This window comes from Stegostoma tigrinum, chromosome 5, assembly GCF_030684315.1.
Source record: "Stegostoma tigrinum isolate sSteTig4 chromosome 5, sSteTig4.hap1, whole genome shotgun sequence".
NCBI classification, from domain to species: Eukaryota; Metazoa; Chordata; class Chondrichthyes; order Orectolobiformes; family Stegostomatidae; genus Stegostoma; species Stegostoma tigrinum.
In genome coordinates, this window is record NC_081358.1 from 36,609,810 (window position 1) to 36,637,650 (window position 27,841).

Here is a 27,841-nt window from a genome sequence, read left to right on the forward strand (position 1 = left end):
GACATTTTAACCATTGCTTTCTTTTCATTGCCTTTGCAGGGATTTATTTTTAAAGAGAATGTCAATCTGTCTCTACAGGGATTGTAACATTATCTACGCACAACTATTCTGCGAGCAATAGGAGAGTTTATTTTTTAAAAAAGTCCTTGAACAGCTCATAGCTTCTTCAGCAGTTTTTCGTTGAAGAATTATTAAAATTTTTTCAAACAAAAAGCTAATATTGTATGGCAAGTCTACTAATCTATGCTCAAGCGTTCCAGGTAGTTTGTGTTAGCCCCTGTTGCTGTAAGCAACTTTCTTGACCACATTTTTGCAATGTCTTATCTGAAATGGTATAACCAGGATTTGCCTGTAACATGTGGGCTGACATCACAGCCAATTATCCAGCTAGTCCCGTTCTCAATTGTTCCCTTTTGAACATTTATTCAGTTCGCTTTTAAAACCAATTATGGATTCCTCTTTCACGACTGTTTCTGGTAAGAAAAAGCTGATCAGAGTTTGGGAATTCTGCAGTCAGTAGCTAACTTCCTGACTTCCCACATTCTATCACTACCTATAACGCTCAAGTCAGGAATGTGACGGGATTGTCACCACTTGCCTGAATTGATGCAGTTCCAACAACACTCAAGGTGGTCAATGCCACCCAGGAAAAAAAACATCACACTTGATAGGCATCCCATCCACTACCTTCAACATTCACTCCTTCTAACACAGGAGCATAGCAGTAGTGTACACCTTACACAACATGCATTTCAGAGTATGTTGACAGCAATTTCCAAACGTTGATTTCTATCAAAGGACAAGGGCAGCAAAAGACCATGGCCAAAAAATGAATAGCAAGGAAGTGTAATATCTCAATAGCAACCCGTGTACAGCTGTTTCCCAAATTCTGCCCTCATTCTTCGGATAGACAGAGTTCAGCTTTTCAAAGCCCTTTATAAATTTTAACAATCAGTCCTCTTCACTTCCATTAAAGAAGAGTCCATTTCCTTTAGTATCTTGACTAAAGACTCTCAAATTTGGGATTGTTCTCACTAACAGTACAGTGCATACACCAAACGGCAGGTTTTGATTGTAATCTAACTCAATGATCAGAGGATTGGGCTAGGTCACCTACATCATGAGTCTATTAGACCTTCCAGTGACATCATAGCTGATCTGCATATGCGCTTTAAGAATCCAATTATCATAATGCTAACTCCAAACCTCACTCCCTTCAAAGCATTACGCCCAAATTATCCACATTGTTTTAGATACTGATCAAGGCTTTGAAACTAGGACTTTTAACCCTTGGATCCTAGTCCTCCTGATATAAAGTCCAGCAATGCATTAGATCATTTTCCATACCGGTTCACAATTTGTTCTAATGCTCTAGGTACTTTGATTCCTACTTCTCTTTTGGGCTTTCACTGTGTCCAGCTCTTCTCCATTGAAAAAGTACTTGGTTCAATCCTTTATTAGTGCAAGATCAAGCACCTAATTTTTCTCAGTGAAAATCGCCCGCTGCAGTTTTGTCCACTTCATATTGTCCTTCCATTGTTTACATTTTGTTTGGCATTGCCTCGAGTTTTATGCTATCATTTACATAAGTTAGCATTACATTGCATATTTTTGTAACCTTACCCACCTGCTCTCCAATTGCTGAAGATCTTTTCTGCTTTTAGATTTTAAAAGGAATAAGATGCAGCAGGCTAGACTGCTACACCTTGCCTCATTAAAAAAGGTCAATATTTGGGATCATCAATTTTGTCATTGCAGCTTTCACTTTGTTCAAATTTTGCTCAAGAATAGAATTGCCATTTCACGGATTACGATCATGATAGATTGTCAGACACTGATTAACGGGCATGCTATTATCTGAGGTAATGGTCTTAGAGGAGTTAAATGTTCATGTTACATTAAGCTTCACACAACCCAACGTTATCATACAATCTCTGGGTTGAGCTTGCCATGAGTAACCGAAAGGACTGGATGTAATCTGTACAGTTCCTTAGTAACTCTGCCCACCCACCCCATTGTACCTATTGCTGTTGTGCAATAAGTTACCTTGTTATACAGGAAAAAGTGTCTCTTCCGATAAGACTCATCAGCTGGCTGTCCTTTGTCATCAGGCACAAGGCTCAGCACAGGGGCAGGTTGATAGATGGCAGTGAACTACCGAAACCCACATTACCACACGCTGTCAGTGGTGTATCTGAAAATACAACACGCTAGTCTGTCTCTCGGAAGTGAAGTGGACGATTCAAGAAATGAACGTATTTCACAGAACTCTTCTGCATTTCTACTTTGTTTTTAACCAAATCTCAAGTGCAACAATGGAGTAAAATTTATACGAAACTAACATTTTCTTAAAGATGGCTGCATTGGTAATGTCTAGGCACAAGTTCCTAGTAAAGTATCAAGAAAAGAGTTCACTACAGTAAAATTAATTGGGATTGAATCTTTCACTTTTGTGGCAAAGTGCATATTGCTTCGAGTTATTTTAAAGAAAGGGATTGTCACCACATGACCCCAGAGTCACTTCTTACCAAACACATTCATTAATTTTCTGCCCCACTCACATGGCATCCCTCACGTCCAATTCGAGTGCTGTTCCTGCCACTCAATGGATGTGTGTTGACAGACCAGCAATGCTGGCCTGCACCATCCTTAAAAGGCTATTGTGCATCTGGTATCACCCCTCACCAGGGATGTAAAGGCAGAGCACGCACAAAGTCACAATACCCATACACACAGCCAACATGGCTGACACTCACACACATGTGCAATCTCAGTCTCTCATTCTAGTAACTGGTTAGTCACTACATATTTACCTGTCCTTAACTATATCCCTAAAATAAATACCCTCTCCACAGTCAGAGTCATACAGCACGGAAACAGACCCCTGGGTCTAACTTGTCAACCAGGTTTCTCAAACTAAACTAGCCCTGTATCCCTGTGTTTAACCCATACAACTCTAAACCTTTCCTATTCATGTACCCGTCCGAATGTCTTTTAAACATTGTAACTGTCCCTGCATCTGTCACATGCTCTGACAGTTCATTCTACATAAAACCACCATCTGTGTGAAAAAGTTGCACCTCATTTCCTTTTAAATTTTTTTCCCCTCTTACCTTAAACCCATGCCTTTGAGTTTTGAACTCCCCTACCCTGGGGAAAAGACCACCTTTGTTATTCACCATGTCCAAGCTTCTCATGATTTTATATACCTCTGTAAGATCATTCCTGAGCCTCCTATCCTCAAGGGAAAAATTTCCTAGCCCATCCAGCCTCTCCTTATAAGTCAAACCTTCCAGTAGCATCCTTGTAAATCATTTTTGCACCCTTTTCAATTTAGTAATGCCCTTCCCATAGCAGGGCGATCACAACATAGATCACAGAACTGTAGATCACAGAAATGGGCCATGATGTTGTGCCGAACGTGGCACAAAATTAAACAAATCCGTTTTGCCTGCCCTTGGTCTAGATCCCTCCATTCCTTGCACATTCATGTGCTTATCTACAAGTCCCTTAAAAGCCCCTATCGTATTTGCCTTCACCACCAACCCGGCATAGCATTCCAGACTCCTACCACACTGCATTAAAAACTTTCCCCCTCTCATTTTAAATGCATACCTTCTAGTTTTAGACCTTTCGACTCTTTTAAAAAAAGATTCTGACCATCAATCCCATTCATGTATCTCAATTTTATAAAGTTCTATCGAGTCTGCGCTCAGCCTCCATTGCTTCAGAGAAATAAACCATGTTTTCCCAGCCTCTCCTTATAGCTCATACGCTTTAATCCAGGCAGTCTGGGAAAACTCTTTTGCACCCTCCCCAAAGCTTCCACATATTTCCTGTAATGTGGTGACCAGAACTGAACACAATACTCTAAGTGTGGCCTTACCATAATCTTACAACTGTACGGAGTGCTCCAAATGTGGCCTTACCAATATCTTCTTCAGTTGAGACACAACATCCTAACTCCTGTATTTAATGCTCTGACAAATGAAAGCAAGCGTGGCAAACGCCTGCTTCACCACCCTGTCTACCTGTGATACATTTTCAAAGCATGACGTACCTCAGCCCTAGGTCTCTGTTGGACAACACTCCCCAGGGCCCAACCATTAACTGTGTAAGTACTGCCTTGATTTATCCTATCATATTGCAACACCTCGCATTTGTCTAAATTAAACTCCATCCGACACTCCTCAGCCCACTGGCCTAGCTGGTCAAGATCCTGTCTTACTCATCAATAACCTTTTTCACTGTCAACTGTACCATCAATTTTGGTGTCCTTCACAAACTTCCAAACGATGCTTCCTGGATGCCAAATTGCTTATTTAAATGATGAACAATAGTGGACACAGCAATGATCACAGGCCTCAGGTCTAAAAAGCAACCCTCTACCACCATCCTCTGTCTACTACCTTCAAGCGAATTTCTAAGTTACTTAATCTCTGTCCCCAGTGTCCATTGGGCAACCACTTACTGGATGAATTGAAACATGAACTTTGATTAAGAGCCAGGAAAAATAAACACAGACGACAGACCGCAGTACATCCTACAATGCAAACAATAGCTGGCATGATGACCAATGTCTATTTTACATTCCATGATGGTCTACTGCACCCAGCCCTCATCTCCTGGAACCGAGTGTCAATCAGCTCCTGTCTGACTTGTATTGCCTAATGCAGCTGAGCTCTGACATCCACAAGAGCTTCCTCTAGCTCAATATCTTCATCCCTCTCCTCGGATGGCTGCTGCTATTCAGGCAGAGGCAGGCAACCAAATCAAATCAGCCTCCCTATCTCTATATCTGCAAAGCAGTAAAATTAAAACCTTCAAAGACTCTCAAAATTGACCCCAATGATTGCTGACCAGACCTTTTGAATCTACAGTTCCAGACTTAGAGTCACCTATACTGAACGCTAGGGTTATGGCGCAAGACAAAAGGTTTAAGAATTTAGTATTAAAACAGTGGTTTTAGAAAAACAAAGTTAAATCAATTAGACACTAAAATTAAAGCCCAATCTTCTTTAATTTGAGCCCCATTAGACACAAAGACAGACAGACACACTTAAGGGATAAATCAAAAAGAGAAGAATAAATCATGCGACTGGCCAGTTCAGTTAAGCAGACTCTATACATTGTAATATCACTGGCACATCTTGCTTGGTTTCTGACCACATTGGTGCATGCAGATATCCTCCACTAGCCTTAGAAGAATATTAATTTAATTCTTATAACTGGGATTCTATTCTTTGAATTTTCAATAAGTTGATGATGAGAGAACAACCAGGGAGCAAATCAAAAGCTTCGTCTTGTAGCTTTTGCAGGCACAATCCTTCTGAACTAAACAGTGCAAAAACCAGTTCAAACTTCCTTTCTCTTTGGCTGGTTGTCTCCATAGCCCTGTTACCATTCAAATATCCGCCATCTGTTTGAGCCTCCCCAGAGTCAAAGAATCTATTGACCACTTTAAACAAGAAACAACCTGAAATTAACTTCCAGGCCTGGTGTCACAAACAAATGTTTGTACTTTTTCTTATAAAGCAAGCTGCTGCTCACAGTCCAAAGGTCATATTTAACTCTTAGCTCACACTTCACATTTCTAAACGAAAAATGAAGAACAAAAAAGAAATACATTTCTTTAAAAATTTTAAAAAAGGTATTAACACTTTGGATCCTCAGTGTCCATCACATTACCTGCTGCTGCTTCAGTTGCACACAGCACAGTATGCCAGGGTGATATAGCACCTGCTGTCTGGGCTGTGCTGGGCCACCCTGCCCCAGACTGTACCAAGATACAAAGCTACACCCCCATTAGTCCGATCACCTGCTCCACAACAGCCCCAGTCACAGCACATGAACCAACTTGGTGAAGTGGCACTCATTGTCACAGAAGGTTGAGGCGGCCAAGCCACTGAGCGTATTTAAGGTAGAGGTAGATAGGTTGTTGATTAGTAAAGTGATCAAGGGTCATAGGAGAAGGCAGGAGAATGGGGTGGGGAATCATACCAGCCATGATCAAATCGTGGAGCAGACTCATGGGCTGAATGGCCTAATTCTGCTCCTACATCTTATGTCCTTATAAACATACGTCTATATAGATTTATTTGCACATCCGTGATTTGGCATAAAGCTCAGGGGTTAATGGCCCTATCAGAGTGCCGAGGATGTTGTGAGAGTATCCTGCCGGCAAAGCTGGGCAGCCAATTAAATTCCAAAAACACTGTACCCCTCATACCAAAGTGACTGTAATGACTGACCTCGGGTGATATTTTCCTCATGGTCACCGTTCTGGATGGGCAGCCTGGAGTGCTAAGCTGTCAGGTGAGTGGCAATGAACTGGTTTCTCTTCTCTGCTCAACTCACCCTATTGGCTGGTTGCAGAAAATTTAACTTAAAAAGAATCCTGTGGATGCCCTTCTCCAAGATTGAATGAATTTGACTTCAAAGGTGACAATCTCATGAAGCTTGCATAACTTAACAAAAGACTGAGTTTATTGTGAAAAATAGTAACATATATTTCTGCCTAATTAGAGTCCAAACATTTTTTATAAAAAATCAACTCTCATCAGAATCAACTGACCTAACAAAATCTCATGTTTTACCAACAATACTATGGAAAAGTAACATTTAAAAAAGAAATCATTATTTTGAAAACTACAGGAACTGCCATAAAAATTTAAATCAGAATGCAACCATTTAAATAACTGTATTGAAAAGCTGACTGTAGGAACAAATTACCTTGAACTTGCTTTTTTTTTTAAATGAAGCTTTTAGGAGGCATTTGTAATTGTAACTGCTGAATTAAGGCAACTAAAGTAATTTTAGCTTCCATTAGTCATTAATTGGAAGTCATTTTTGTTCATACTCCATGGACAGTGTCAACATCAAGCACTCCTGGGCCAAGTAAATACAAAGTAGGGGGTAAATGGAAAAATAGCATGGAGAAAGTTAAGAGAACTTCATTATGCCCCTAAGTGACACCTCTTCCTTATGTGGAAGACGTTGATGTCCAAGCTGGTAATTTATTATGTCATTGACAAGCACCCTTCTTTTAAGGGCATAGGCCATTGGGAACTATGTTACAACTGTTAAAATCTGCTTCATACAAGTTTATTACCTGCAGATGGATCAGATTTGACCTCAGTCCGGGTTTCTATTTGAACCAAGTTCATGCTCGATGTCAAAATAACTGCACTATTTTATAATTATGTACTCATAAAAAATGAGATTAGTTACCTATAACGCAATTGTCATAGATAAGTGATGTAAGGCACTTCTCTCACCTCAGAGAAGAATTAAATATTGGGGCTCTAGAGGCCCACTGGTAGTTTCCCCATCTCTGGGCCAGAATGTCCGCGTTTAAGTTCTACATATTTGGACATACACCATAACATGTCTGAACAGATTGACCAAAACTAAATTACATCAGTAAGGAGGGTTTCCTTTAAAAGAACTAAGAGAGAGAAAAAAAGGTTTAAATCCCACTTTTTCATTAGAAAATAACAAAACTGCCATAAAGGCAATATTTACAAAAATTGACATATAAGTAAATATATGGCAGTTATGAAAGAGCTGCATAACTCCAAAACGGAATGACAGTGATTTTTTAACACAGCATCCAATTACTCTTATAGTCTAATCCAGCTCCTGTGATTGGATGCTATGTTTTTATTGATTTACTGAATTGTTCAAGCAAAACATTACTTCAAAGAAATATTCTATCAAGTAGCCATTTCAATTGTGAATAATGCACACAGAAGTCAAACACGATCTAAAACAAGCAGTGAGGCCCTGTGTAATGGCATAACCCTGGAGTATCTGGAAAATGCAGAGTCACTGGTTTTCTTAGGCACGTTTAAATGAAGTGAGGTACCCAAAAGCAGCAAACACACTGATCGATCTGTGTGCCTGGTCAACAAAAAAGACCAACAAGCTCAATTCTGCCACAACAGAATAAGACGGCGGCTGAGTAGCGGGGCTCCTGCCCTGGCTCATCTGCTTTTTTATTTCCTCCTCTCTTTTTACTTCTGCTCCACTTCATTTGTTTTCCTTTTATTTTGGGGGTTGCAGGAGGAGGGTGTTAGTTGGCAGCATTGGCATGGGAGTGAGAGCAGGCCATGCACAGAGTGGTAGCAGCCTCCTGGCACTTGGAGGTGCTCGTGGCACCTCTGATTGCTTGGAGGTGGCAGTGGCAGCAAGGATGTCCTTCTTCGGGGCCAATGGTGGCAAAGTTCTTCCTGCAATCGGGGCCAGTGGGCTCTTCAGCCTGGTGGCACCAGCAAGGCGATATCTTGGAGGAGGGTGGCCTGAGTAGTGCTCCTGGTGCCATGGTGGCCTGGCCTGTCAGTAGAGTCAGGGACTCCTGGCATTGGCATAGCAGTGACTGCACCAACAGGAGCGTGTATGCCCAGTGCAGGGGGCTCCTGGCATCGAGGTGGCAGCAACACCGGGGATTCCTGGCTGCAGTCACACAGTCTGCCCAGAACAGAGAATCCAGGTTAATTGGTCAGGCTACAGCAGCAGCAGAGACTGTGTCCCCCGGTTGTGGGCGTATGTAGGTGTGGCAGGGGAGTCAGCATCAGCAAGGTGGGCCCAGTGGCAAAGATGTGGCACCTTAAAGAGTGGCAACTCCTACATTAGGGGGTCCAGCACAGGTGCTGCTGGCAAGCCAGCTCAGGGCTCAGGGTGGCAGAACAAAGATGGGCTCTTAGTTAGAAACAGCATGGAGCTGGAGGAACACAGCAGGACGGGTAGGATCAGAGGATCAGGAAAGTTGATGTTTTGGGTCGGGACCCCTCTTCAGAAATCACTTCCTCCAGCTCCATACTGTTATCTCTGATTCCAGCATATGCAGTTCTTACTACCTCTGGACTCTCAGTTGTAGCCCATGATCAACAGCATTTATTTCATGCCAAAATATGTTTTGAGAGGCATACAAGAAGAAAAGATATCCATTTGCCTGGTCATGAGAAACTTTGCTGGAATTTCCAGTTAGCACAGTAACTTCATTCCAACAAAACAATCCTGAAAATATACTATTTTATGCACTTTGATCACAATAGTTTGTTCTGATATCAACTACAAGCAAGTTCGTAACTATGTTCTTCAACACAGCAGGAAAATTACAGTTGCTAATATGAAGCTTTTCACTGTGGGCAAGTTAATGGCAGCCTCTCAAAAATACTCTCTCAGTACCCTGCATATGCTGCGCTGACGGCCTGCATAAACGGACTGCCAGCTAATTATATTTGCAGTTTAAAGTAAAGGAAATGGATTGTGGTATTTTCCTTGAAGTGTGTGAATACAAGATAATAGTTTACTGTGATACTTATCCACATCCTGCGCGCTTGTGAAATTGACTACGCTTCTACAATTTTAGTAGGTAAAATGTCATTTTAGTTAGGCAACTTCATAATACTGCCACATACAGTAATGCTGGAAAATATTCCATTTCCCACTTTAAAAAACACGTGGCCAGTTTATATAAAAGTAAACTCTGGGTCTTGTGGCAAAGTATTAGCGCCCTATCACTGAGCCAGGAGGCCCAAATTCAAGTCCCACCTGCTCTGGAGGGGAACTAAAACAAAATTGCTGCAAAAGGTCAGCCGGGCTGGCAGCATTGATGAAGGAAAAAAAAAATCAGATTCAGGTCCAGTGATTCTTCCTTAGAACTCTGGAGGGGTGGCATTACACATCCAAACAAGTCGATTAAAAAATATCTAAAGGTGAAATATTGTGTTTGTTGGAAATCTAAGGGAGACACAGTGTTGGAAAAAATTAAAAGAACTATAGGTGTTGTAAATCAGAAACAAAAACAAAAATTGCTGGAAAAGCTCAGTAGGTCTGGCAGCATCTGTTAAGAGAAATCAAAATTAATGTTTCAGGTTTAGTGACCTGACCTGAAACATTAATTCCTATTTCTCTCCACAAATGCAGCCAGACCTGTTGAGCTTGCTCTGAATTTTTTTTTTCTAGAGAAATTCAGCAGGTCCAACAGCATCTGGGAGCAAGAAAAATAACATTAACATTTCTAATCAGATGCAACTCTTCTTCAGAGCAAAGGAAGACAAGTTATATTGGACTTGAAACGTAAGTCAGATTAGTTATGACCAATTGGGCGGCACAGTGGCTCAGTGGTTAGCACTTCGGCCTCACGGGGCCAGGGACCCAGGTTCAATTCCACCCTTGGGTAACTGTCTGTGTGGAGTTTGCACATTCTCCCTGTGTCTGCGCGGATTTCTTCCAGGTGCTCCGGTTTGCTCCCACAGTCCAAAGATGTGCAGGCTAGGTGGATTGGCCATGCTACATTGCCTGTAGCGTTCAGGGGTCTGTAGATTAGGTGGGTTATAAGGGGATGGGTCTGGGTGGGATGCTTCAAGGGTCAGTGTGGACTTGTTGGGCCAAAGGGCCTGTTTCCACACTGTAGGGATTCTAATTAGTTGACCTGAAGAGGATTATACTGGCTTGACTGGAAACAAGTCACTTTAGGAGTTGGAGTACCTATTAACTATTTCAGAGGTGCCGTCCCAGAAGTGACACTAGGAAGGGGCGTGATGGATTTCAGCAATTAAAATTGTTGCACTTTCACTGGCAATATTCCCCACTGATAGATAAATATGCAATAGTGTTGCCAGTGTCCCAGAATATTTTCAGTGCAGCAGGGACCAATGGACATTGTCAACTATGCATAAACATCACTTCCATTATTTCTTCCTTTTGCATTATCAATGTGGAGAAGTACAGACGGCTAAAAAACCTACAATTTCAAGCAGCCCAAAAATTGATCAAAATTTTAGCAAGATAAAAATAGGAAGTGTTGGAGAAACTCAGCAAGTCCGGCAGCATCTGTGGAGCAAGAAAGACAAGAGTTAAAGTTTACAAACGTATTGCTGAGCTTCTCCAATACTCCTTGCATTTATTTCAGATTTCCAGCATCTGCAGTATTTTGCTTCTAACAAAAAGTTAGAAAGAATTACATTTACTTTTAACAAATATTACATCGACATAAACGATACAAGCAGCAAAGTATTTTATCTACATGAACGTTTATGATTTGGAAAAGGGACAATGACCACCAAAACCACATGCAGTTTCGCCAACAAATTCAATCGTGCCTTTGTAGAAAAATAACCCAAAGGAGAGACACAGGGCAACCCATGGCTTTATCAGGCACAAGGCATTCAATTCTACCTTCTAAAGCACCTTTAGTATCCATTTTTGAAGGTAATCACAATTGCAAATTGTTTAATTCTTAATACACTTTTTAAGCTTTTAAAACGGATGAACCATTTTGGCTTCCTCTTTTATACAGCACAGGAACAGGCCCTTTGGCCCGCTAATCCTGCACTGATTCTAGTCCTTACTTAGACCTGCTACTTATCGCCTATACGTGGTTTCTAACACACTGTTCACCTCCCGTTCATGTGTATCAAGACATGCCTTAAACATTGCTAATGTACCTGCTACCAGCACCTCCACTGGCAGAGTGTTCCAAGCACCCAGCACCCATCACTGACTATCCACCCAATCCATGCCTTTCAATTCTGTAGACCCCTATCAGGTTGCCCCTCAAGCCTCCATCTTTCCAGTGAAAACATCCCAGTTTATCAATTCTGTCCTCATACCCAAAATATCCAGACCAGAAAAAATCCTGGTAAACCTTCTCCGCACCCTCGCCAAAACTTGCCATCCTTCTAATAGTGTGACAAACAGAGCTGCTTGCAATATTCAAAACCTGGCCTAACTAAAGTTTTCTACAGCTGTAACATAACTTGCCAACTTTTATTGCCAATACCCCAACCAATGAAAGCAAGCATGCTGTATCCCTTCTTGACAACCTTATCCACTACCACTTTCAGGGATTGATGGATCTGAATCCCCAGATCCCTCTGCGTGTCAATGCTGATCACTATTTAAAGAAGGAAGGATAGTGCTTAAATGAGATGCTTCCCATGGTCTTACAGTTTCATTAAATCTTTTCTACTCTCACATGAAAAACAATCATTTTGATATCAAAGTGAAACTTAGGGGTCAATGTCAAAGGATATAGAGTAGGCCATTTAGGCCTGAGGAGAAATGTCTTTACCCAGACAGTGGGGAGCCTGTGGAATTCTCTGTCGCCAGAAAGTGGTTGAGGCCAAAACACGGAATGTTTTCCAGCTGGATTTAGGTATATTTCTTAAGATTAAAGGGACCCAAAGGACATGGAGACAAAGCTGGAACAGGGTACACAGTTGAATGATCAGCCATGATCGTACTGAATTCTATGTTTCTATCCTGTAGGTAAAATGCTTTCAGACTCCTATCCAAAGAGGGGAGCAGGTGCCTGCTGGAAACAAGCAGAGTAAAGACACTGTGAAATGTGCTGTCACACAAAGTTGAGGTGAACAACAATAATGTTTTTAAATGGATGCCAGGGAAGTCCACAAGGGAGAAAGGAACGAGGCCTCCTTAACTGGGGGAAATGATGCATGAGGGAAGAGAGCTTCATCCCAGAAACTAACACCAATTGCACAGCTTTACCGCACAAACAGGTAACCGATCAACAGCACTTTAATTCTGTTCCGTCAAATACTTAAGCAGATCCTTTCAAATGGCTTCTCTAATTATATCAACAATGCTCTTTGTAAAAAAAATGTAAACAATCATAGTTGGTTTGGGGAGGATGGAGATGACAAGCTTTCCTCTTTATCACAAGAGTAAAAGGACACTTTATATTCATGGGAAAACATGAAATAATGTTGGCATTATGCTAATACATGAGCACACTACAAAGCTTATGCTTGCTAAAAGGATCAAAATTATACATAATGCCATAATACTGCCTAAATATTCTGTAAACCAATTGATGATGCCAGCAGGTGACCTGCCTTGACTTTTGAACAAATCTAGGCAGCCATGGAAAGTGTTATGCACCAAACGAAATGCCCTCAAAGTAAACGAAGGTAGCCTAGACCCTAACTTATTTTTATTTTAAAAGGTAAGTGTAAGTGGTTCCAGGAATGAAAAGTTTAACATATGAGGAATGTTTGAGGACTCTGGGACTTTACTCATTGGAGTTTAGAAGGATGAGGGAGCATCTAATTGAAACTTCCAGAACACTGAATGGCTTGGACAGATTGGATATAGGAAAGATGTTTCCATTGGTAGGAGAGACTAGGACCCATCAGCACAGCCTTAGAGTAGAGGGAAGACCTATTAGAATGGAGATAAGGATGAACTTCTACAGCCAGAGAGTGGTGAAGCTATGGAATTCCCTGCCACAGAAGGCTGTGGAGGCTAGGTCATTGAGTACATTTAAGACTGAGACAGATAGGTTCTTGATTATCAAGGGGACTAAGGGTTATAGGGAGAAAGCAGGAGAATGGGGTTGAGGAACTTATCAGCCATGATCAAATGGCAAAGCAGACTCAATGGGCTGAATGGACTCATTTTGCTACTCTGTCTTACGGTTTTATGGTAAGCTGTTGCAATTCAATTGGTCAAACTAATCGATGTTAAGCAAAGCATATTTTATTTTTGTTCTACGTTTAAAATACATACAAAATAGAAAATTAGTTTAGCTGTAACTGTAGCTGTATCAAAATATAGAGTCACATAACATGGAAACAGGCCCTTCGGTCCAACTAGTCCACACTGACTATAATCCCAATGTAAACTGGTTCACCTACCTACACTTGGTCCAAATATTTCCAAACATTTCTTATTCATGTAATTATCTAAATGCCTTTTAAGCATTCCTGTAGCTGCACCCTCATCCAACCATTTCGTCCGGAAGCTCATTCCACACATGAACCACTGTGTAAAATCATTACCCTTCATATATTTTTTAAACATTTCATAGAATCATAGAAGATTGTAGAAATCCCACAGTGTGGAAACAGGCCCTGCAGCCCCACAAGTCCATACTGACCCTCAGAGCATCTCACCCAGGCCCATATCGCAACAAACCACCTAATCTACACATCCCTGAGCAAGATGGGACAATTTATCATGGCCAATCCACCTAGCCCGCACATCTTTGGACCGTCAGAGGAAACCCACACAGACACAGGGAGAATGTGCAAACTCCACACAGACAGTTGCCTGAGGGTGGAATTGAACCAGTGTCCCTGGCGTTGTGAGGCAGCCATGCTAACCACCGAGCCACTTTGCCGCCCCCCAATGAAGACAAAGAATCAGCACTCACGCGGAACTTGAACAGAGGACCTGCCTCCTATCCACACTGTACGATCCCCAAAGTGAGAATCATACTGCTAGACCAGTGAGCCATTACCGCATTTCTCCTCTCACCTTAAAAATATGCCCCCGAGTCTTGAAATCCCCCACCCTAGGGGACAGACACCTGTCATTCACCATATCTATACCCCTCACGATTGTATAAACCTCTACAAAGGTCACTACTCACTTGCAATGCTGCAGTCAGAAAAATCCCGGCAACATTACGGTAAACCTCTTTTGAACTGTCTCCAGCTTAACAATATCCTTCCTATAACAAGGTGACCAGAACTGGATACAGCACTCCAGAAGAGCCCTCACCAATATCCTGGACAACCTCAACATAACGTCCCAGCTCTCATACTCAAAAGGCAGAGGTGGCACAAAGTGAATTTAAACACCACTCCAATATGGCGTGCACTTGCAAAAGGTCATTGAAAAGGTGCCCGAGAGGAGATCCAACAGTGATTTTCAAAATCAAGAGTGCACTGATTAGAATAGACAGGGAGAAGCTGGTCCAACTTTTCAGAGAAACAGGAACGAGACGGTGTAGATTAAGAGTGATGTGCAAACTAAGCAAGGATGATGTGAGAGAAAGAAAAACTGAGTTGTTGGGTCTGGAATGCACTGCCTGGTAATGTGGTGAAAGCAGGTTTAACTGAGGCAGTTCAGAGGGGCATTGGATGGCTATTTGGATTGAAATAGTAAGCAAGAATACGGGAAAAGACAGGAGATTGGGGCTGGTACAGGTACAGCCAGTCCAGGCCATTCAATATTCTGTAAGTTTCAATTAGATATCAACCCATCCCCACCCTCCACCTACACTGTAATAATTCTGAGATTCCACGTGGATTCGACACAAGATGATGTTAGTTGTGTAGCCATTGGTGATTTAACATCAGAGTTTTCACCACTGTAAAATTTCACCAGTAAAAATTTCAAAACTGCTCCAAAGCCAAAGCTGGAGGAATGGTGAGCTGTGAGGATGTTATGATTCACCTGTACAGGGCATTGGTAGGCTGGCAGAATGGGCACAGGTAAAATTTAGTGCAGAGATGTACAAAGTGATGCGTTTTGGCAGAAGGGATAGCAAGAGACCAGTGGTGCAGATTATTAAGTATGGCCACACGGATCTGGTTGGGAGAGGAAGCGGTCTATGTGCATCTACCTCTAAAGGTGGAAGGACTAACTGAGAGAGCTCAGCAAAGTGTACTATATCTTGAGATTCATAAATAGAGGCAGTGAGTATATGAGCAAGGATGTTATGCTGTAAATGGATAAGTTTTAGGGCAGGAGGAGGCCACTTGACCCCTCGAGTCTGTTGTACCCTTCCACATATCATATCAGCAGTTCAGACTAATTCCAGCCAGAAGAATTGGTGGTGATGTTTTGTTCAAATTCGCTGGTGGGATATGGGAGTTGCTGACGGGGCCCTCCCTAGCTGCCCCTGAGAAAGCCGTGGCAAACTGCCACAGCCTGTGTGCTACAGGCTGACCCACAACACTGTCAGGGAGAGTGTTCCAGGACCCTGACCCAGCGACGCTGAAGGAACAGTGACATATTTCCAAATCAGTTATTGCTCAGAATTGCTGCAGACATGATGGGCTGAGTGGCCTCCTTCTATTAGTAACAATTCTTGCGATATATTTCCAAGTCAGGATGCCGAGTGGCCTGGTGTGGAACCGACAGCAGGTGGTGTCTTTGTGCCTCCAGGGTTGGGGCAACTGGTTTGGAAGGTGCGAAGGATCCCCAATGACTTTCTGCAGAGCATCCAGCAGATGCAGACACTACTGTCACTGAGCATCAGCAGTACTTTGGGAGGGGGTGAAGTAGTTGTTGAGGGGGCAACCAAAAAGGTTGCTTTTGCATCAGATCCAGGCATTGACAACTGCAGGTCACCTCAGAAGACCTCCAAGAAATACTGAAAACGTCAGCAATCCACCAGCAGGGCAGGTTTTGCTTTACAAAACAATAGATATTTTAACAATTACTAATTAACTATTCCAATATAGTCACATTCCACAAACACACCCTTGACAAAGGCAAATTCAGTAAAACAGATTGTCTCACATGCAATTCTAGCAGCAGGAAGAGAACCCCAGCTTTTAGCTGTAACAGAGAGAGAGGAATAACAGCTTCCACATCCAGCTTCATGACTCAAGCAACCACTAAAAACTAGAACTGAAAAAAATTCCTGGCTCTGTGCAATCTTGTCCCCATCTAATCAGGTTGCTTCTACTGTGCCAGCTTAAAAAAAATCCAAGACCTCACAAGCTGTTTATTGGCTTCGAGCAGACCACTCTCACCTCTGTCTCAACTTTTCTTCACCAATAAAAACAGGACAAAATACATCCCTTGAAACCAAAGTATCATCACAAAAGCAACATGGAATAATACAAAACAACATCAAAAATATTTTAACAGCTAACTGCAACTTACTTTGAAAAATTAACAAATTGCACATGATGATTTTACTAGGAGTACAATATATACAATGCTGTACGTGCAAAGCCAGGTCATTGCGCACAATACAAGCTAGGAAAAAGTTAGACGCAGGCAATGACATCCTGTTTGAGACAAGGAGTTGAGCTGTTTATTTCAAATTTATTGAGAACATAAAACTTGCCAATAAAATAGGAATGCCCTGAATTGTGAAAATTAGTTCTGCCTTGAAAGAAACTTGGCTATGTAAGGAGATAACAGAAGCTGTGACAGGGGCATAAACAGACTCTACACGTCTGTGAATTGATTCCAGTCAGAATTCGTCCCTTGTAATAAAACTCAAAGGGAGTTAATTGGATATTGAGGCAATTAATTCAGAATTTCAATAAGGAGTTGCACAGTAAAGAAAGGCCAAGAATGTTGAATACAATTTATTGCTTACATGATAAATGGAAAGCAAAGGTTCTAAAAGAACTGAATGGAAATGAAGAATAGAAAGAAAACAAACTACAGGAATAATTGTTATTTTCTCCAGTGCTTACATAACCTAGCCCAAGAGTTTGGAAGCAGGGTTTAAAACAAAGTAATAGCGAATGGCTCAATGGGTTAAACATTATCCTCTTACCAATGGGACTTGTTTTCAAATCTAGTTTGGGCAAATGGACCAGAGATAGAGCAGAAAATGCTGGAAAAATTCTGAAAGGCTGGCAGTGTCAGTGTGCAAAAATAGAGTTATCATGCTTGATCTTGAGGGAGATGGGATCCCTGTGAAGGGTAAAAATCCTGGCAGGGGCCCAATTCCAGGATTCCCAACTTGCATCAATTTTAATGGTGTCAGGCCGAGTTCCATAGAGGTTTGCAATTCACAGCACCCAAAAGGTGTCACGGTGTTCTGAACCATAAACTGAACGCGGGAATCTTTGGAAGTTCAAATAATTTTTACCTATGGCACCTACATCCAATTCCCATAGTCCTTCATGCCCTCTATGCTAAGCTCTGGCACTTCAATACCAATGCATCCACTGTATATCCAATGCACTTTATACTGACAGTAGAATAAATTGAAAATGCTTTAAAAATAAACACAATTTTACACTGTAGGCAAAACTCACTTAAGTATCAATAGCAGAAACTGAAAGCACTTCTTCAGATTGGTTTCACAGGTTGCTGCAACATCGAGGGCCGAAGGCCCTGTACTGACGCTGTAATGTTCTATGTTCTTCGTTCTACGTTCACTATCATGAGGCTTCCTGAAATTGGGGCTTGAACCCCAAGTGGGGTTATGAGCTCTGAGAAACAACTGCCGCCATGGAACTCTACTTATAAAAGCTGTACTCCCATTCCAACTGGCCAAAGCGCTATCTCTCACCAAGAGGTCTCAATAGTTTTCAAGCCTGGTGGCAGTGGAGAAGGTTTGGCTCTATCTTGTGCAAATAAACATTCTATAATTGGCTGCATTGGTCAGAAGGCCATATCTACTAAAAAAATTCTTTTCATGGGATTCAGCTGTTTTAGCCTTGACAGCCCAGCATTCATTAGAGTGTTAAAACAGCTGATCCTCTGGGAAAACATTGCTCTCTTGGACAGCTCTGGCTCTTTGGTCAATGTTGTTTAAAGAGCTCTCAAGGGCTTGAAGTTTCTACTATTAATACTCAGAATTTGACTGGAACCTTTTTGACTAGTCATGAAAGGTAGATTTTCTCCCAAGGAAGAGAAAGATTGTGCATGACTTATTTTTAAACTAAAAACAAAATCACATCTTACTGTTACTATACAGTTTACTGGTTATATATAGTGGGTTAATGGACATGATGCATGGGCAGAAGGATAATGCAAGAGGTCAGCACTGAGTAATGATTCTCATTCGAAGAGCCAGGGCCGACACGATAGGCTGAGCAGCCTCCTTCTGCACCACAACAATGCTGGGATTTTGTTTTGTGATAATGGCTGAAGTAGGCACCTCCATCAAATTCATCCAAGGCTGAGATCAAATTTTGAGTGGAGTGGATATTTCTACCACTGCGTTATTTGTTTAGTTATTTTTAAGACAAGAAAACACACTAAAGTCAAACCTTACTTCTATTTGCAAGAGAGTAGCAAAGTTGGATATTATGTACAGTTGGCTTATATGCCAACTTTCATTTATATTGAGTGAACTTTAGTAGCCAGCCACCCATCTGGTATATAAGACCACCATACAAACTTGTTCATGCATAAAACAGAAACAGACTAAAATGTCAAAGCATATTGTTTTCGATAAAATATCATTAGTTTGGAAGGTTAGTGTGAACTATTTCACAGACCAAAGGAAAAAATGTTCAGTTGTAAGAAGTAAAATAGTTTGATGCTGGGGAAGTATAAAAAAAAGCGGTTATTGACAAATGTTAGAAGCTCATTTTCCACTGAAGTCACAGGTGCCTTTGGAACTTAAGATTTTGTAAATTAATTCTGAGAACCATTACATGTTTATATATTGGGGTACTTTTTTTAAAAACTTGATTAGAATTGAGGAAGCCATAATTTTTAGATGCACATTATTGAGGCCACCAGCCTTAGAAAAAAAAAAGTCAGTTTTGAAACACAAAAAGGTGATCTAAAAGGGTTTGGCAAGAAAGTAAAATGTAGAGTCATCATAGTCCCAGAGGACCATTGGACTTCTGGGGTTTAATTACAAACTTCAGGCAAGGGAAGAGGTTGAAAAGACAGCTCCTTCATTATAACCTCAGCCAGTGCAGGAATTGGACACCCCTGCTCATGGCACCACTCTGCATTTTGAACCAACTGTCCAGCCGATTGAGCTAACCAACTCCCATGATAAGGTAGACAGCGAAGGCATTATTTCTGCTTGTTGGAGTTTCTAGAATTAGAATGGAGGTGAGGGGGGAGGCGTAGGGGCAGGTGTAGCCGTGGGTGGTGGGGCTAGTGGAAGTGTGGAGCGGACTAGGGAGTCGCAGAGAGCATGGTCCCTCCGGAAGGCAGATAAGGGTGGGGAAGAGGAATGTCTCCTTCATAGTGGGGTCAGGTTGCAGGTACAAAGGATATATTTCCCTCCCCACCCTTATCTGACTTCCGGACGGACCACTCTCTCCATGACTCCGTTGTGCGCTCCACACTCCCCACTAGCCCCATCACCCCCGGCACCTTTCCCTGCAACCGCAGGAGGTGCTACACCTGCCCCTACGCCTCCCCCCTCACCTCCATCCCAGGCCCCAAAAAAGCCTTCCACATTAAACAGATGTTCACCTGTACATCCGCTAATGTGATCTATTGTACCCGCTTTTCCCGATGTGGCTTCCTCTACATCGGGGAGTCCAAGTGGAGGCTTGGAGACCACTTTGTGCAGCACCTATGCTTGGTTCGTGACAAACGACAACACCTCCCAATTGCGAACGACTTCAACTCTCCTTCCCACTCTCTGGATGACATGTCCATCCCGGGCCTCCTCCTGAGTTGCAACAATGCCACCTGGAAACTGCAGGAGTAGCACCTCATATTCCACCTTGGAAGTCTACGACCTAATGATCTCAATGTGGACTTTACTAGCTTCAAATCTCCCTACCCCCGATTCATCCCAAGGCCAGTGCCCGCCTCTCATCCCCGCCTCCTTGACCTGTTTGTCTTCTCTCCCACCATTCCGCTCCGCCATCTACCTGCTATCACCACACCCCCTCTCTATTGAGACATTACATAGGCCGAACCGGAGGAAAACTGACAATAAAGTTTATATGAACACCAACTAGCCACCAAGAAAGACAATGGGTTCTCACTGGTCTCAATAACTCGGGCAGAAAAGGACACAAATTCGACTGGGACAACATATCCACAAAGGCACGAGCCACATAGAGACATATGAAGGAATTCCCGAGGCCTGACATTCCAATGGAACTCTATCAACAAACACATTGCGCTGGAGCGGATATACAAACCACTGAAAAACAGCACTGGAAGTGATCCAAACATTTCATCCAACAAGCAAACCAAGGCATATAAATAACAAGCTAGACAGAACACCAACGCTTCACTGCAGGTGCACTGAAGATATTATGTAACAGGGGTGATCAAATGTCTGCAATCAAACACACTGGTATTTGTCTCTCCCAGTCCTCTATGCAACTACATTCACTTCATCTGATTACCCCTTTTCTAGTCAAATTAGTTTAAATCCTATCAACAGCAGATTAGTTTTATTACAAGGTCAGCAGTCCCAGCTTTAAGGTGCAATTTGTCCACCTTGAACAATCCCTGCTGCACTTGTCCTGGACACAATGCTCCAAGAATCTAAAGACCTACATTCTGCACCATTCTTTCAAGTACACATAAACCTGTCCTATGCTTCCATCATTAACTCAATCATTCTGTACCGTATGAAGGTTGGAATCTACAAAATGTATGTTATTACACTTCAACCTACCAAATTCCTTTTTTATTATTGACTGCGTTTCAAAACATAAAACAAAGCTAAGATACATACCGGGCAATGAAAAATCAGCCAATGCAAGTGTCAAGAATCCCCAAAACCCAAGAAAGTCCATAAATGTTTTTCAGCCACATGAAGAACCTCTGAAACACAGTCACTGTTGCAACAGGAAAAGGCAGCCAATTTACACATGCCAAGAGCGCACAAATAATGTGTTGGTTATTGGACTTATCTTGCCTAGGACTCCCGTTCTTTTTCAAAATACTGCCATGAGATCTTTTTTATTCACCCAAAGCAAACTGGACTTTCAGCTAAAATCTCATCCAAAAGATATAACTTACTCAACATTGCACCACAATGACATCTGAGATAGTGTCCTGGAGTGAGACTTAAACCTACAATATTCTAAGTAAGAGGTGAGAGTGCTCCCACTGAATCACAGCTTAAACCCCAAATTACAAGAAGGTGATAATGATTCCTGTGGCACAAATGATCCTTCTGCAGTGGTTTTAGAGATTTACTGAATATATAACAACAACGGCTTACCCATTGCTGAAAAATATTACGTGTTTCATTGAAGCTAAAATATCTTTTTTTTTAGAAAACTGCAACTGCTAACAACATAATACAAACAAAACACCAGACATGGGGAAAAGTTAGATTAATTATTAAAAACTAGCGTGAACTTACATTTGACAAGTTATGTCCAAACATGCACAGGCTAGGTGGATGAGGCATGGTAAATGCAGGATTAGGGGAACAAGATGAGAGGTTGGGCCTGGGTAGGATGCTCTTTGGAGGGTCAGTGCAGACTCGAGTGGCCAAATGGTCTCTTTCTGCATTGCAGGGATTCTATGATTCTATGATTAACTAACTTTCTTGAGTTATTTTGGCAAGGTAAATACTGTTATTGGTAGTAATGGTGTAATGTGGTATTTAAGGGAACTAAAGAAAAAATTGACGAAGTACAACCTAATAAGTTTATTAGCAAAGTTTAAGTTCATTATAAAAGAAGGACAGTAATAAATGGAAGGATAGGTCAAAGTAAGCCACATGGTCAGAGCAAGGGTGACTTCACTGGGATGTGACTATAACAGAGGGAGTATTTGAGAATTTGACTCAGTGTGAATTTGGGACAGAGGGGCAAACAGGTCCAAGAAATAAGGTCTCCAGAGCGAGAGGTGAGTGGAAGAAGAGATAAGGTACAGATTGAAAGACCAACCTACTCTAATGGTGCGTGATGTCACAAGTACAGGAAAAGCAACTGATTGGTGAATAGGTTTGGTCAGTGTTTTCAATCTTTAAACTGAAGGTTAGGTATATAGTTTGTATTGAACAGTACTTTTTCTCTTGCTTTTTCTGAGAAATGGCTTATTAGGTTTGGATACTACCATCTTTATAGTAAGGGTAACAGATTTCAGATTTACTGGATGGAATGTCAGAAGGAAGCAAGGAGGAGGGCTCGCTCCTATCTACTTCAGTGGAACTGAGGTGGAAATGATCGAGAGTGTCATGTTTTAGGAGTGATGATCACCAACAATGTGTCCTGACCACCCACGTTGATGCGACAGTCCAAGAAGGCACAACAAGGCTTTTTCTTCCTCAGGAGTGTGAGGAAATTCAGCATGTTCATATGGACACTAATCAACTTTTATAGATGTACCATCTTGGTATGCAACTGCTCTGCCCAGGACTGTAAGAAACAATGAAGAATTGTGAACACAGCACAGTCCATCATGCAAACCAACCTTCCTCCAATGACTCCGCCTACACTTCTTGCTGCCTCAGAAAGGCAGCCATCATTATGAAAAACCCCTCCCACTCCAGTTATAATCTCTTCCAACCTCTTCTCACAGGCAGAAGATATAAAAGCTTAAACACACATACCAACAAGTTCAAGAACAGCTTCTTCCTCACTGCTTCCTTTTTCCTAGGATGGTGACAGCAAGCACAATGAGGCATAGCTTTAAATTGAGGGGTGAAAGATATAGGACAGATATCAGAGGTGGTTTCTTTACTCAGAGAGTAGTAAGGGAATGGAATGCTTTGCCTGCAACGGTAGTAGATTCGCCAACTTTAGGTACATTTAAGTCATCATTGGATAAGCATATGGATGTACATGAAATAGTGTAGGTTAGATGGGCTTTAGATCGGTATGACAGGTCGGCACAACATCGAGGGCCGAAGGGCCTGTACTGTGCTGTAATGTTCTATGTTCTATGATCTATTTGTCCTTTTGAGTTTTAACTGCCTCAGGTGTGTAATGCTCAACAGCTACGTGTTGACGTGCTGTATTGTTTAAGAATTTTGTTTTTTTTTAATTTAAATATGTTTACCAGGCCATTTCTCTTTTCTTGCACAACCCTCATGCTGACTTTGTAATGAACCATCTTTTTTGGTTATCACATCTACTTGTTGGTCCATGTTCTCAATGTGAATCAGACTGGTTACAACAAAGGAGCTTGTTTGGCTAACTGCGTCTGCAGTAGTTCTCTGAGCAAGTAACTCAGCTAATCTCATTCTCTATTCTCTATACTTCAGTATGTTTTCCTTTAGATAGCCAACTCCTTTGAAAAAATACTCACAACTGAGTGGGCTTCATCATCCTCTTGGCTTCAGTTCCTAACTAGCTGTTCCAAGGAAGATTTCCTCATTTCGTTTTTAGACTTTTCTCGAATCACCTTTAATTGGTCCACTTGGGCCTTGAACCCCCCAATCAGTGGGAAAACATTCTCACCATCTTATCCATCGCAATTCTGAAAACCTCAAACAAAACTCCTCACAACCATCCATCTTCCAGAGTGAGCAATTCGGTTTCCATCACTCGATCAGAGTTAACTGGAATCCCTCATCCTCTGGAACATTTCTTGTAAATTTCCCTTTCCAATATCTTTACAGCCTTCTGAAAGTGTGATGCTCCAAATTGGGCACAATACTCTCCAGGCCGAAACATTGTTTTATAAAGGCTCACTGTAACTACCTTCTTCCTATACTTCAATTAAAACAAGAGACAAACAATTTTGGAAACAGATTTCCGTTCCAGATTGGTGTACTTATCTCAAGTATGTTATATATTACACAACTTGTAAAGTCCAGAAACTTAAAGAATTATCAACCACTTTCTCGATATGACCTGCAACCTTTAATGATATATACACAGCAAGGTCCACCTTTGCTTCTGCACAGCCTTTAGAATTGTATATGACCTTGTCCTATTCTTCTCCAAGACTTTACTTTTCTTCAGTTATTTACACAATTCTAACAGATCTGTCATTCCCTTATTTCCCATGTGGGATTTGTAATCCTTGATGAACTGCAAGGGTGATGTATAACTGTTCAGGGTGGGGCTTTTCCACCTTCCAAAGCTTCAGTAACTAGACATTCCATCACTGGCCTCAGCATAAATATGAATCTTCCTTCAACAAATCAAAAAGTTCAAGTCAAACATCAATTGTTTAGAATTACCACTTACCAATCTGCAAAAAAATCTGAAATGAGGAAATATTTTTATTTTTTCTGCCATACGTATTTATCGTTGTTAAACATAAAATTTCTGGGCAGGTGTGGATGGTGGAGTTCCAAGGATGGAAAAAAATTGTAGAATACACAAGAATATAAAAATTGAATGGCAATATGAGAAGGTAAACTCTAATTACCGCAGTTTCCAAAACAGGATAAAAACTGCAACTCAACATCAATCTCTCGCAGACAGAAATTATATTCTCAACATTTAAGACCACACACATTTTCAGGCTTAATCCCCAGATATACAACAGGAGTGCATAGCTATGTAGAGAAAACTTCAATGACTTGTTCCTAATATCAAACTGGAAATTGAGAATAGACTTTGGTGATTTCCTTTCCAGATTTGGGTGCAATCTTATAACAATACGTAACAATGACTAGTTTGTCTCTCAGCATTCATTATATATAAAGAGAACTTTCCAAGCACTTCATGGAATATTAGACAGTACACAGCACTTCCAAAGTACCTTGTTGGTTGTAAAGTGCTTTGAGACATATGGGCTCATAAAAAGGTGCTATAAACATGCAAGTCTTTACTTGAAGGTTACAAACTGCATTGAGCTAACGGGAGACAAAGGCACAGGAAAAAAATGGATTTATGCAAATCTTTGAAGTCAGGGGCTAAATGAGATGCAAGCCCAAAGAATGTGCAAGAGGATGGTGACGAAAGAGAAGCTAGTAAGAGATAGGACTGGGACATTTATAAATATCATGATCAGGTTCAGGATTTGTTTTGTGCTTAAATCACTTCTACTTCTAGCCACAGTGGGAGTTTTAAATCTGAGATGGATAAACTTTTGTAAAGCAAAAGTAGAAAGGAATATAGATCACACTGCAGCCAAGATCTCACTGAATGGCAAAGCTGACTCAAGGGGCTAAATGGTCTGCTCCTGTTCCTATGTTTCTGAGTTATGAAATGCTTAGAGGTGGTGGCACATAGTAATTCTACATTCTGAAGACCAGAGGCTTTAGTTCAATCTTCACAAGTAAGATGATACTGCAATCTGTATCTTCTGTCAATCTTTGTCATTCTGTTTCACTTCCTTGCCTCGCAGTACGTTCAGCAATGAAATGCAGAAACTCATGCGTAGCTCCAGGTCTTCTTATCCCTCCACTTATGTTGCTCTCTTCCTTAAATATTTGCCAACCAATTGCCAAGCTTCTGCAAGTTTTTCTCAGAATCTCCATTTCATCAAAGCAGATGGCAGAGTGGCTAGCACTGCTGCCTCACAACAACAAATACTCATGTTTGATCCCAGCCCTGGGTAACTGTCTGTGTGGAGTTTGCATGTTCTTCGTGTCTGCATGCGTTTCATGTTTATGTTCTACCTGAAGAGCATTTCTGAGTCCACAGTACACTTTCCCCAACGCGCAATGGTCACCCACATCTTATCATTGCCTGCGGGTCGCAGAACAGGAATGTTCCCTCCCAGTCAGGGAACATTTCAGTGACCAAGGACAATCAGTCTCAGATCTTCAGGTAAGAGTTCACCAAGACAGCCTTCGAGATACACAACAACGTAGAATCACCGAGCAGAGACTGATAGCCAAGTTCCATACCCATGAAGACAGCCTCAACTATGATCTTGTGTTCATGCTGTGTTACATGTGACCCCACTACACTCTCCTCTTTCTGCAAATTCTTCCTTATTGTACTGTTTTGCCACCATCACCTTGATAAGTTATGATCTCTCTATCTTAGTGATAACGGGAACTGCAGATGCTGGAGAAACCAAGATAATAAAGTGTGAAGCTGGATGAACACAGCAGGCCAAGCAGCATCTCAGGAGCACAAAAGCTGAAGTTTCGGGCCTAGACCCTTCATCAGAGGGGGGGATGGGGAGAGGGTTCTGGAATAAATAGGGAGAGAGGGGGAGGCGGACCGAAGATGGAGAGAAAAGAAGACAGGTGGAGAGGAGAGTATAGGTGGGGAGGTAGGGAGGGGATAGGTCAGTCCAGGGAAGACGGGCAGGTCAAGGAGGTGGGATGAGGTTAGTAGGTAGGAAATGTGGACTTGTCATGTGGACTTCACCAGCTTCAAAATCTCCCCTTCCCCCACTACATCCCAAAACCAGCCCAGTTCGTCCCCTCCCCCCACTGCACCACACATCCAGCCCATCTTGTCCCCTCCCCCCACTGCATCCCAAAACCAGCCCAGCCTGTCTCTGCCTCCCTAACCTGTTCTTCCTCTCACCCATCCCTTCCTCCCACCTCAAGCCGCACCTCCATCTCCTACCTACTAACCTCATCGCACCTCGACCTGTCAGTCTTCCCTGGACTAACCTATCCCCTCCCTACCTCCCCACCTATACTCTCCTCTCCACCTATCTTCTTTTCTCTCCATCTTCGGTCCGCCTCCCCCTCTCTCCCTAGTTATTCCAGAACCCTCTCCCCATACCCCTCTCTGATGAAGGGTCTAGGCCCGAAACATCAGCTTTTGTGCTCCTGAGATGCTGCTTGGCCTGCTGTGTTCATCCAGCCTCACACTTTGTTATCCCTCTATCTTAACTAGTTTGTAGTTTTGGATTACTTATTACTTCGGTTCGATCCTCGGCATGCAACTCTTATACCTATCGTGTCATCCCAGCCATTTGGTTTGTCTCCAGCAGCACCTTATGATTTTTTTCTAATTATCTCTCTGCCTGATTTAATCGGATCATAGGTCATCCTTTCGCTTGTTATGCAGCTGTTGACACCTTGCTCACGCAGTCTGGCACTCTATCACCTGCAGAGATCTATTATTCAGCCTTTCGACACTCGCACTACCATTTGTAAGACCTTTTGATCTCTCTGCCCATTGATCTCTCTGCGTATATGCTTCCCTCTCACTTCACCTGACGAAGGAGCGGTGCTCTGTAAACTTTTGATTTCAAGTAAACCTGTTCAACTATAACCTGGTGTCATCCAATTTCTGGTCCTGTCCACCACCAGTACCTCCACATCATTGATTCATGACACATAGGTCGTGCCTGATAAACCTCACTGAAGTTTTGAAGAGGTGACCAAGGTAGTGGACAGGGAAACATATACGGATGTTGTTTATCTGACTTCTAGAGGCATTTGATAAAGTCTCACATAAGGGACTGTCAACTATGGCAGAAACCCGTGGAACCGAGGGCAAATTACTGACGTGGCTGGGAAATTGGTTGCGTGGCAGGCACAGAAAGTAGGGATAATTTGTAAGTATTCAAACTGACAGTATGTGACCAGTGGTATCCTACAAGAATCTGTGTGTTAGGGCCTCAA

At 42.0% G+C, this 27,841-nt stretch overlaps 1 protein-coding gene across 14 annotated transcripts in view; it reads right to left on the bottom strand.

Annotated features, from left to right (window-relative positions):
- Positions 1-27,841, bottom strand: part of fam110b (family with sequence similarity 110 member B) — a 155,576-nt gene that overhangs the window by 80,694 nt on the left and 47,041 nt on the right. The window contains exon 1 of one of the 14 annotated variants that reach the window (XM_048529456.2): positions 2,047-2,067. The exons of the other annotated variants lie outside the window; for them this stretch is intronic. The gene's annotated coding sequence lies outside the window, so the exon portion shown is untranslated. Of the gene's footprint in view, positions 1-2,046; positions 2,068-27,841 lie in introns of those variants that run through there. 14 annotated transcript variants of the gene reach the window in all.